Source organism: Rutidosis leptorrhynchoides, chromosome 6, assembly GCF_046630445.1.
Source record: "Rutidosis leptorrhynchoides isolate AG116_Rl617_1_P2 chromosome 6, CSIRO_AGI_Rlap_v1, whole genome shotgun sequence".
Taxonomy (NCBI): Eukaryota; Viridiplantae; Streptophyta; class Magnoliopsida; order Asterales; family Asteraceae; genus Rutidosis; species Rutidosis leptorrhynchoides.
This window is the reverse complement of record NC_092338.1, coordinates 425,951,318-425,964,549: the sequence shown is the minus strand read 5'-3', so window position 1 is coordinate 425,964,549 and position 13,232 is coordinate 425,951,318. Positions and strand designations below refer to the sequence as shown.

The following is a 13,232-nucleotide window of genomic DNA, read 5'->3' as shown; positions in this document are numbered from 1 at the left end:
GAATTCAGCTTCTGATTTTCATCAGAAGGGAATTGGGTATCTTATAATTAGAAATTTATGTGGACTTTAAACCCATCCCCATAGCAGACTTGTCAACCAAGTCTCTTGCCAATCCCTTCGTCAAGTGATTAGGTAAATTCTGTTGTGACCTCACGAACACTATAGAAATCACCCCATTCATGATAAGTTCACGAATCATGCTATGTCTGACACCTAAGTGTCTAGACTTTCCATTGTACATCTGGCTATAAGCCTTTCTCAATGTCGCAGCACTATCACAATGAATAGACATAGGTGCTATAGGTTTAGGCCATAATGGTATCTCATGGATCAAGTTTCTAAGCCATTCTGCTTCTTTACCAGCAGCAGCTAAAGCAACAAACTCAGATTTCATCGTTGAGTTGGTAATACATGTCTGCTTCTTAGAAGCCCATGAAATAGCACCTCCCCCAAGCAAGAACACCCAACCACTCGTTGAAGAATGATCTTCAATATTGGTTATCCAACTCGCATCAGAATATCCTTCTATTACCGCAGGAAACCCATTGTAAGATAAACTATAGTCCATAGTTTTCTTCAAGTACTTCAGTACCCGCCTAATTGCTTGCCAGTGATGAGTACTAGGATTACTAGTATATCTACTCAGTTTTCCCACTGCAAAAGCAATATCCGACCTTGTACAAGTCATGGCATACATCAAACAGCCAATTACCTGAGAATACTCAAGTTGTGATACAGCTTCACCTTGATTAGGCATAAACTTCTCACTTGGATCCACAGGGGTACTCACAGGAGTACATTCAAAGCAATTGAACTTTTTCAACACCTTCTCAATATAATGAGATTGACAAATCGAAATTCCTTTACTTTCACGTTTGATCTTAATGCCAAGGATAACGTCAGCCTCCCACATATATTTCATGGAGAATTTTGATGACAAAAATTCTTTTGTTAAATCAACTCGATTTTGGTCAGTCCCACAGATTAACATGTCATCAACATATAGACAAATTATAACTCCTTTACCAGAATCATCAAATTTACTATATACACATTTATCTGCTTGGTTTAATTTAAAACCACTAGATAAAACCACTTCATCAAACTTCTGATGCCATTTCTTAGGTGCTTGTTTCAAACCATATAAGGACTTCACAAGTTTGCACACCTTGCCTTCATTTCCTGGCATGAAAAAGCCCTGAGGTTGGTTCATATAAACCTCCTCATCCAAATCACCATTCAAGAATGCTGTCTTCACATCCATCTGGTGAATAACCAGATTGTGAAGTGTAGCCAAAGCAATCAGTAGTCTAATGGTAGTGATACGTGCCACAGGAGCATAAGTATCAAAATAGTCAATTCCAGACTTTTGTCTAAAGCCTTGAATGACTAACATTGCCTTGAACTTTTCAATAGTTCCATCCACCTTCATCTTCTTTTTGAAGATCCATTTGCAACCCAAAGGTTTGCAACCATGAGGTAGATCAGCTAACACCCAAGTGTTATTGCCCATGATGGAATCCATCTCATCATTAATTGCCTCTTTCCAGAATGCAACATCCTGAGACCTCATTGCTTCATCATATGTTTTGGGATCATCATCAACATTGAAACAATACGAATATTGAGTAGAAACATCATCCCTGGAACCTTCAACTAAGTATAGTTGAAAATCTGGTCCAAATGATTTAGGTTTCCTTTCTCTTTTGCTTTTCCGAAGCTCAAGTGACTGATCAACAGCCTTTTCGGAGACTTCATCATTACAATCCTTGTTGATTCCATTGTTACTTGGAATCATATTCTTTGGTCTATGTATAGATGAAAATTGATTTTCATCAAAGATTGCATTCCTTAAATCAATCACAGAATTGACTGAGACAAACTCATTAGGCTCTATTACCTAGAACCTATATGCCTTGGAATGTTCAACATATCCAACAAATATAAAATCTATACCTTTTTCACCTAAACTTTTCTTCTTGGGATCAGGCAGTCTTACTACCCCCCTACAAACCCATACCCGAAGATAATTCAAGTTAGGTTTCCTTTTATTCCAAAGTTCATAAGGTGTAATCCTGTTTCTTTTGTTAGGAACTCTATTAAGCAAATAAAAAGCTATTAACATAGCTTCCCCCCAAAATCCTTCACTTAAACCCGAATAGGATAACATGGAATTAACCATTTCCTTGAGGACCCTATTCTTCCTTTCAGATATACCATTTTGTTGTGGAGTATAAGGAGTTGTGGTCTCATGGATAATACTAACGGATTGAAAATACGATTGGTCAATGTATTCACCTCCCCTATCCGTTCTAAGTTATTTAATCAAAGCCTTTTGTTGTAATTCTACTTCAGTTTTAAATATTTTAAATTTATCTAATGATTCATCCTTAGTATGTAACAAATAAACATAGCAAAACCTAGAAGCATCATCAATAAAAGTCACAAAATATTTCTTGTTCCCTAAAGTAAGAGTAGCATGCAAATCACAAAAATCACTATGTATTAATTCCAAAATTTCAGTATCACGATGTACATTTTGAAATGGTTTCTTAGTGATCTTTGTTAACATACACGTTTTACACTTTTCATTGTTCATGTCAAAGGCCGGTATTAATCCATCTTTAGACATATATTGCATTCTTTTAAAGTGTACATGTCCTAGTCTAGCATGTCAAAGTGTAGAATTATTTATGCTAGAAGTAGATATAAAAGCAAAATTAACATTCAAGAAATAATGTTAAGTCTAAACATTCTATTGCATAAATAACCAAAACCAACAAACATACAATGTTTTGACAAAATAAACTTATCAGATTCAATCACTTATTTATAACCACAACAATTTATCACACTACTGGAAACCAAATTTTTCCTTATTTGTGGTACATGCAAAACATCAAACAAACAAACAAACAGTTTTTCCAGAACTAAAACACAAATCCACACTTTCACGTCCATGAACAGAGGCTGTTGACTCATTTCCCATATGAAGAATTGATCCATCAGTCACGGACTCGTAAGTCTTTAACCAAAATATATCTTTGCATACGTGGGTGGTAGCTCCCGAGTCAACCCACCACGCGACATCATCATCCTGCACAAAATAAGCCTCAGATATATATGAAACATAATAATTCTTATTTGAATTATTAAATATATTCTGACCTTTTGAGTTGTGGTTGTTTAAACCATTTCCCGAACCGCTTGTGCTAGATCCTTTGGCATTATTATTACCAAAAATAACCTTGCAATCCCTTTCATGTGTCCAGTTTTACCACACTTTCAACAAGTCAATTTAGACTTCTTATTCGAATTAGCCTTGTTATAACCTTGATGTTTACGTTTGCCCTTTTTGTCATTATTACCAGTGAATTTTTTATGTTTCACCATATTGACAACAGACGTACCAGCAACTTCGTTGCTCTTTGGCTTGTCATTATCCTGCAACCTGAGGGATTCCTCAATACGCAGATGACTACCTAACTCAACAAGAGTTAAATCCTCCTTCTTATGTTTCAAAGAATGTTTAAATTCTTTCCAAGATGGAGGTAGTTTATCAATTATGCTCGAGACTTTAATAGACTCATCCATATTCATTCTATGTTGTGTGAATTGACCAAGTATACGAATGAGCTCATTGTATTGTTCCAAGACCGGTCTAGAATCGACCATCTTGTAATTATTAAAATTACTCACAAGGAACTTTTTACTAGAAGTATCCTCAAACATATACTTGGTTTCTAAACAGTCCCATAGTTCTTTAGCAGATTCAACATTTTGGTAAATATCAAAAAGGGAATCAGCCATACCATTGAGGATTAAACCTCTAGCGATGTAGTCATCGTTCTCCCACTTGCACCTTTTCCGAATTTGTTCAACAGTGGCATCATCACCATGATCTTCAGGAATTGGTGTGCTGAGTACGTACACCACACTTATGCTGCTCAGAAAAAAGTGCATCTTCTTTTGCCATCTCCTAAAATCAATTCCCTCAAACTTATCAAGTTTGGAGAAATTCGCCGTCATGTGTTTCATCGTAGCCGCCATCGATTATAGCAGATAATTACTTTCGATTGTTGGAGGTTTTATTAAAACTTTCATGTAGGGTAAAAATAATCGATAGCCGGATAAATCACTGAATCGTGGTATCACTTTCTGAAAGTAATTATCCGACCCTTATTGCCTGGGTTACACGAATATCACTTTGGGATAAGACAGAGATTAGTTCTTGTTATTGGCAGTAAACAAGAACTCTTATGCATAAGAGTATTAAGGTGTTTGTGTGGTTTTATTCTCATGAATGATAGTCCATATTTATAGGCACCCAAAAACAAGTATTATTCCACGATGGAGATGTTTCATGTACTCCACGATGGAGATGTTTCACCTACTCCACGATGGAGATGTTTCACTAACTCCACGATGGAGATGTTTCACCTACTCCACGATGGAGATGTTTCACCAACTTTTTAACAGCAAAAGTGGGTGCAGGAATAATACTTCCGTAATCACTCAAATTTGTGATGATGGAAAACCACTTTCGGGTCCGGGTAATCTATCACTTAATGGGTGTACACTCTGTACCTCCTAACCCATTTACAAGTGTAGATTAAATCCCTCCATTACACTAAATTTCCAACATCTTCTACTTTTCTTATGACTCGTTGACTTCACCTCGGTCGTGACATTGACAATTCCATTAGCATCTATATTAAAGCCGATGGCTACCTTCTGTTTGGATGCACGGGATGGGGGAATGCCATCAAGAATAAATGATTCAAGCAGGATGTTTTCTTTCGTGTTTATGCTCTCACCCTGTTATACCTCAATTTTCATAGATACTTGATTGTCGTATTTTGCATTGTAAATATGCTCCATGATGGTGGGTATTGTTGGAAAATCGTGTGTACTTTTACCAATTCAGATTAACGCAGCAGATAGTTAAAATAATAATCTTTTATTATTTTATGAACAAAATTTTAAAAGATTAAATATTCACTTATTTAATGAAACATGCACACGATTAATCTTTCTCAATGATCCAGTTACACCATAATAATTGTCATGAATATAAAACAAAAGAGGAGTAAACGATATACCTTTCTTGAAGAAACAGATTGAAGGAGAGAAACCTACGATAAAAAATATGACCGTCTCTTAGGATAGTCCACACTACACTTCAAACAACGTCAATGGATGCTAGTCCAAACCCAAGTAATAATTAATCAACCTTTGATTAATATTATGAACTCAAAATGATACTCCGTATGAAACAATGTTATTTTTCTTACTTACTCTCTTTTCAATTCTCTCGTCCATATATATAATATGAAGTAAAGTGAAGTGTATCAAATAATTTAGATCACGGATATATTTTCCTTTATAAGACAAACAACTTTTTCAAAACAAAGATATTGAAATAGAAATAAGATACGGAGTGTTAAATTCATTAAACGATAAATTCGTATTTCTCAAATACTTTAGGGGTATGTTATATAACTTATAATTAATAATTTCTATCATGTCGCTTTCATGTGAATAGTAAATTAATTAATTTCGTTTCATTTACTATTCATATGAATAGTAAATGAATTAATTTTGATTTACTATTTTGTTACTTGAGTAATATATATATACATCATATATATATATATATATATATATATATATATATATATATATATATATATATTTTATTTGACGTCTCGGTGTGTATGTGTGTGACCCCGAAGGCTCAAATGAAGTTGGCCATATAGTTATATGTTGTACCTTGCACATTAATCCTTCAGACTCCCACTTGTGCATGGCACAACACCAAATAACTATACAAACAGTGGTAAGCATCTAGCAATACGTCATTGTCCCCAAATTCACGTGAGGGTAGTTTCTCGAAACCGTTTATGGTAAGTGTTAAATGTCATTCATTCTTTTGTTTCAGATACTTTAGTTAAACTTGAGATATGGATCATCGGTCATTCTCATTTGTTTAACAATTTTGTTTCTCGATCTTAGAACTAAATTAGATCACCAAATTAATTAAGTATCATCTTAATTACATCTGGGTGAGGCCACACAAATATCTTATTCATTCATCGAGGAGCTCAAAAAGTATCTAACTCCAAACATTTTAGAGGAACAAATCCTATATTGCATACACGTGTCTAGCACGAGCTTTACATTATACCCAATAATGGCCTTTATAACAGCCTTATTCAGAACAGCGTTTAACCATATCAAAGTACAATGCTACACTCATCAAGACGGGCGTGTATCTCAAGTCTAAGGACACAAAGACATAATCACTAAAAGATTCACTACTGACTACGATCCATGTAGTGACATCTCATGGTTGGGTCATTCCAATATTCATCATCAATGAATACATATGAATTTTGGTCTCAACAAGTTAACTATTCATCATCAATGAATATAACCAAAATTTCACATTAATCTTAATTCATGTTATTCCCATAACATGACCGATTATGGAGATTTTGAATAATCAACAATTAATAATGGATTAAATATGCTAATATAGAATACAGTGATATAAATGAAACTGATCATACCAACTATATATCAATTAATTAAGATAAAACTGCTTAATATTCTAAAAATATCCAAAATACTAAATTACAAATTAAAAAGATCAGCAGCATAACGAAGTCCAATACTACTAGCATGATCATCATGCTTGTTGTGTGTCATGGGCTTCGTGAACGGGTCAGCCACATTATCATCTGTATGAACCTTAAGAATACTAATATCATTCCTCTCAACGACTTCTTGAATGTAGTCAAACTTTTGAAGAATGTGTCTGCTACCTTTACATACACGTGATTCTTTCGCAAGTATAATAACACTTGAATTATCACAGTACATTTCCATAGGGGATTCAATGCTGGGAACTACTTCGAGTTCAGCAATAAACTTTCTAATCCAGATAGCTTCTTGAGAAGCTTCTGAGGCAGCAATGTATTCTGCTTCTGTTGTAGACTGTGCAACTGTGTTCTGCTTTGAGCTTCTCCAATCAACTGCCCCGCCATTCATGACAAAGACATACCCTGATTGGGATCGAGAATCATCTCTATCAGTTTGAAAACTAGCATCTGTATAACATCTAATACTCAACTCTTCTTCCAAACCATCGTAAACCAAGAACATATCTTTAGTTCTCCGCAAATACTTAAGAATGCTCTTAACAGCAATCCAATGTTCTTCACCTGAATTCTGTTGATAACGACTCGTCAAACTCAAGGCTAACGAGACGTCTGGTCTAGTACATAACATGGCATACATAATGGATCCTATAGTCGAAGCATACAGAACACATTTCATTCATCTTATCTCATCAGGTGTGATAGGACTTTGAGACTTGCTCAAGGTTATGCCCTTTTGCATGGGCAATGCTCCGCGCTTGGAGTTTTGCATGTTAAATCTTCGTAAGATTTTGTCAATGTATGTACTTTGACTCAAACCAATAAGCCTTTTGGATCTATTTCTATAGATCCAGATTCCTAGAATATACTTAGCTTCTCCAAGATCTTTCATGGCAAAACATTTTCCAAGCCAAGATTTGACATCTTGCAAAGTTGGAATGTCATTTCCAATAAGTAGTATGTCATCAACATACAAGATCAAGAAGACAACTTTGCTCCCACTAGCTCTAATGTAAACACATGGCTCATCTCCGTTTTGAGAAAAAACAAACTCTTTAATTTTCTCATCAAACTTAAGATTCCAGCTCCTGAATGCTTGCTTTAATCCATAAATGGATTTTAGAAGCTTGCATACTTTAGTAGGATGCTTAGGATTCACAAACCCTTTCGGCTGAACCATATATACGTCATCGCTTAGGTTGCCATTTAGGAAAGCGGTTTTGACATCCATTTGCCATATTTCATAATCATGAAAAGCAGCTATGACAATAAGTATCCTAATTGATTTAATGCTCGCGACTGGTGAAAAAGTTTCCTCATAATCAATTCCTTGAGTTTGAGTATAACCTTTTGCCACCAATCGATCCTTAAAAGTGTTTACATTACCGTCCATGTCAGCCTTCTTCTTGAAGACCCATTTACTGCCCACTGTCTTGCAATTGGGTGGAAGATCAATCAAGTCCCATACTTGATTATCTTTCATGGACTACATCTCTGCCTTCATAGCATCTCCCCATTTGTCAGATTGTGGATCTGACATGGCTTCACCATAACTAGAGAGTACATCATAATCCCCTAGATGAGGTTCATCTGAATTAATTAGAAGATATAACCTCTCAGGTTGATGAGGAGTTCTACTAGATCTACGAAGTATAGGCGCAACACGTTCTGGCTCACCAACTGTGAAGACCCGGAAATTTCTGACCAAATTTAAACTTTATCTTTAAATGATTTAATGTTTTCGACACGATAAGCAAAGTCTGTAATCTCAAGTTTTAGAACTATATTCATGTAATCAATTATTCTTTGACTGTTCTCGAAGATTCACGAACAATATATATATATAACTTAATGTGCATATATATATATATATATATATATATATATATATATATATATATATATATATATATATATATATATATATATATATATATATGATTTCAAGTTATTTAGTAAACGATAGTAACATTCGATTATTGATTCGATTGATATTTAGATAAGTTAGCTAAAACGTTTAAAATGAACCAGTAAAACACTAATTTGCTACAGTATTTTCGAATTGCTACAGTACCCGAAAAGCTACAGTGTTTTCAAAAATCACTATTTACTACAGTAAAAAAACTTTGCTACAGTAAAACACTATTTCAAAATGAAAATGTATATATGTATATGTATATACTACGAGACGATGATTTATAGAAGCAAATAACCGAAACACTAAATTGATTAAAGCTACACTTCGAGTAACATAGTTTATCAATGATTAAGTTTAATTTTTTATAAAGGTACACGTCGCGTAACGAAAAGTACTAGTTTTCTAAGCGTACGAAAATGCATTCGAGAAACCGGAAGCGGGACATAAGTCGAACGTAAACGTACAAGACATCAGAACTAATATTACAAGTCAACGTTGCACGAGAATATAATATAATATATATATAATTATTATAAATATTATATATTATATATATAATTAAAAATTATGTCGACAAACTACAAAACAAAACAATGTGAGCTGGACAATGGAGCCATGCGATCACATGGCCATTGCCCACGAAACCCATGCAATCGCATGGTGGCTGGAGGTAGGAAAAGTTGTATAAATTGCTCGACTTCTGGCTCAGTTTTCACACTCTATCTCTCACGATATATAAATATATATATTTATATTATTATTATTATTATTATTATTATTATTATTATTATTATTATTATTATTATTATTATTATTATTATTATTATTATTAAGATTAATATTATTATTAATCTTATTATTATTATCAATAGTATTAATATTATTATTATTATTAGTATTATACATAAAATATTACGACGAGTGCTGTCCAAGTGATTTCAAAATGGTTTTTCAAGTAAGTTAAAGCTAAAAAAATTATGGGTTATAGCTATGGAGGTTATGGGTAATGGTCATGGGTATTGTTTGCAAGTCAAACCAAGTGTTTATCATCTCCGTTGTGTCTGCGTACTTTCCTGCAATATTGAATCACAATATTGATACGTTGAGATCTACAGTTATTTGGTATTCCAAGTTTCGGTCACATTTCGATGAACGACTTTATGTGCTGCTAAGGTGAGTTTCATTTGCTCCCTTTTTAAATGCTTTTACAATCTATATTTTTGGGCTGAGAATACATGCACTTTATTTTAAACGCAATGGATACAAGTACATACTTAATTCTACACTGAGTTTGAACCGAAAATCCCTTAGCTTTGGTAACTAGTAACTGCTAATTATAAGAAATGGTAGGCGCGAGTAGTTGTATATGGATCCATAGGGCTTGACATCCCCGTCTGTTCCAGGTATAGAAACCCTAGCCTGAACTATAAAACAGACGTATGCTATTTGAGTTTAGTACACGTTGAATTGCGTGTATTGTACATGTTGGTTGCATGTATGTTAAAACAGGGGTACTTATTATAACATTAAAGTTTAGTTACCAGGGTGCTCAACTTCATAGAATATTTTGATAAACATTTCTGGATGAAACAACTGAAATCTTGTGGTCCACTTTTATATACAGATTATGTGAAACACTAAAACTATGAACTCACTAACCTTTATGTTGACACTTGTTAGCATGTTTATTCTCAGGTTCCTAGAAGTCTTCCGCTGTTTGCTTATATGTTAGACAAGCTATGTGTATGGTGTCTTACATGACATATTTTTCAAGGAAACGTTGCATTCACCAAATCATCACCATGTATCTTATTTTGACTGCATTGTCAACGGAAGTATTATTGTAAACTATTATTTACTGTGATTGTCTATATGTAGAAATCATCAGATGTCGAAAACCTTTGATTTAAATATTCATTTATGGTGTGCCTTTTCAAAAGAATGCAATTTTTACAAAATGTATCATATAGAGGTCAAATACCTCACAATGAAATCAATGAATGACGTGTTCGTCCATATGGATTTGGAGCGATCGTCACAGTTGGTATTAGAGCGTTGGTCCTAGCGAACCAGGTCTTGCATGAGTGTGTCTAACTGATAGTTGTTAAGATGCATTAGTAAGTCTGGACTTCGACCGTGTCTGCATGTTAAAAGTTTTGCTTATCATTTCTTATCGGAAATTACATGCTTATCATTCTTAAGTCTAGACACGTTTTCCTGCATTTATTGCATAAATAGTGTATAGACAAAAATTCATATCTTAGCGTATCTGTTACTGTAAACTTTTCCTAACACCTTCCGAAAATTTCTCCGTGATTTATGGAATTTGGTATTATATATACATATGTAAATTATGTATTGAAGAATACCAAACTAAATTCTATAATCTAATTCATATCAAAAATTATCCCCCTAATTATACAAGATGGATCCCGTATCTAGTTCAGATTCCTTAAACTCCGACAGCTATTTCGGTATGGATATTCACCTGAATTCCGAAGACAGTGTAACCGGAATGGATCAATCAATCAGCCATCACCTATTCTGGATGAATTAGGGATGGGTTCGTAGCCTGCTTAGTCATTGGAGACAAGAAGAAGGTGATCCCTTCCATCCACCACATTGCCCTCTTGGCGAAGAACCTGAAGCACTTACCGGCGAACCTATTCGAGACACCATTTTCTCTCTCATTTCCAGAGTGTCTCGTCACGATTATATATTATCTCAAATTCTAGATCTTATTCGTCCACTCGTCCGAACCGACAATCACCCCGGTGTAATAGAAGAAGTCAACGAGCTTCGCGCTCGAGTAGTGGCTTTGGAGAATGTGGTGCAAAGGTTACAAGCACCAGCAGCAACAGTACCACCATCATCAACACCAACAGTACCATTACCACCAATAACAACAACATCCGCATCCCACACCTCAACATCATAATCTGTACCTCGACCATCAACGTCATACGCAACATAGATACCAAGGAATACCAACAACAACAAACGATGAAGTATTGATTCATAACTTCATCGAAGAAATATTCTGCAGAGAATATGTAGTTTCTAAAAGTTTTAGAGATTACTTATTCTAGTTCTAAACCAGATTAATGAGCGAATAGAAATAATGAAATAAAACCCTGATCGGAATGGTGCACGATTTACAAACCAGATCTCTTTTACCAACAGCATCAACAGTACCGTCAGCATCACCAGCATCGTCAGCATCAGCAGCATCTACAACATCATAAGCTCCGCCAGATCCATAATCACCGCAAACATCATAACTAATCAACAACGCGTATATCGTATCAATGAGTTATGAAGTATTAAATCATTCCCTCTGAAGAAATTATATGTATATTATATATATATATATATATATATATATATATATATATATATATATATATATATATATATATATATGTATATATATATATATATGTATATATATATATATATATATGTATATATATATGAATCTTGAGATCAAAATAAATCTTTTCGTACTAAGCTATTACGTGTGAATCTTAACTACTCGGTTAGTTCATGTTATTAATATGCTATGATGTACATCCTTCGTTAATGACTTAACAATCGTTAACTATAATCTCTGCTTCGACTTAATAGATTCCATTTCATAATAAATCAAGTGTATTATTCAAACACATGTTTGATTTTACACTTTAATTTTCAATGTACTTGAAACTTTCCAGAAAACATCATTCGTACCTTGCGAAGTTAGCAAGAGTTCCATAAGCACCAACATGATTCACTGAGGAAATATCAATAAAACTGAATAACGAAGTATTGATTATATTAGTGAAATACTCCGCGAAAATTATGTAATCTCTGATGGTTTAGAGATTATTCATTTCTAATTCCAGCCAAAAAACAAATAAGCTTAATATGATATTAACTCATTAAATCCGTATTACATCTGAAGAAAATATACATACATATATTTTCATAAAGACTGTAATGAAAATTCTTTTATACAAAATGTTACTTGTGAAACTTTTAACGGGTAGGTAATATCCGGGAGATATATAAAGTCACAATTAATATGTTCGATTTTGATTCAGCAAATCATCAACTATACTCACTACTTTCACAACGATATACATTTTTTCATAGAAATCAAAACAACCATTCTAACCCAAATTTGATTACATATTCGAATTTTGACAAATCAGAATCCAAGTTAAGATTTAACAGAAGATATCACTCTTAGATTCTTACATCTTTCAAATGCCATACTTTGAATTCAAAACTGTACTAGAACATCATATGTATACATATAACATTCATCTCTTAGAATTATGAGCTTTCATTCTGAAATTCTGAAAAGCAACCAGTCTACGAATCAATACTCTGAATGTTGAAAAAGCCGATGTAGCAGCAAAAACTGTAAACGACTTTAACAGTCAAAAGTTTGATAATAAAGAATAGTGTGTTGGCAAAGCTCAGAAAAGTTGGAACTGGAAAACGGATTGAGCAAACCATGAAGGAGGCTGTGGACAAATCACAAAGACTAAACCTGCCTTCAAAGAATCCAAATGATTCAGTGTCTGATGAAGTCATTAACGAATACCTTGCTCTTGACTCTAAACTTTTACGGACAAAATCTTCTTCATCATCTTTCGATATTAGAA

The 13,232-nt window shown here is 33.9% G+C and overlaps 1 pseudogene; it reads right to left on the bottom strand.

The window, feature by feature from the left end:
* Positions 1–4,599: 4,599 nt before the first annotated feature.
* The window catches only part of LOC139855200 (heat shock 70 kDa protein 3-like), a 53,634-nt pseudogene continuing 45,001 nt past the window's right edge, over positions 4,600–13,232 (bottom strand).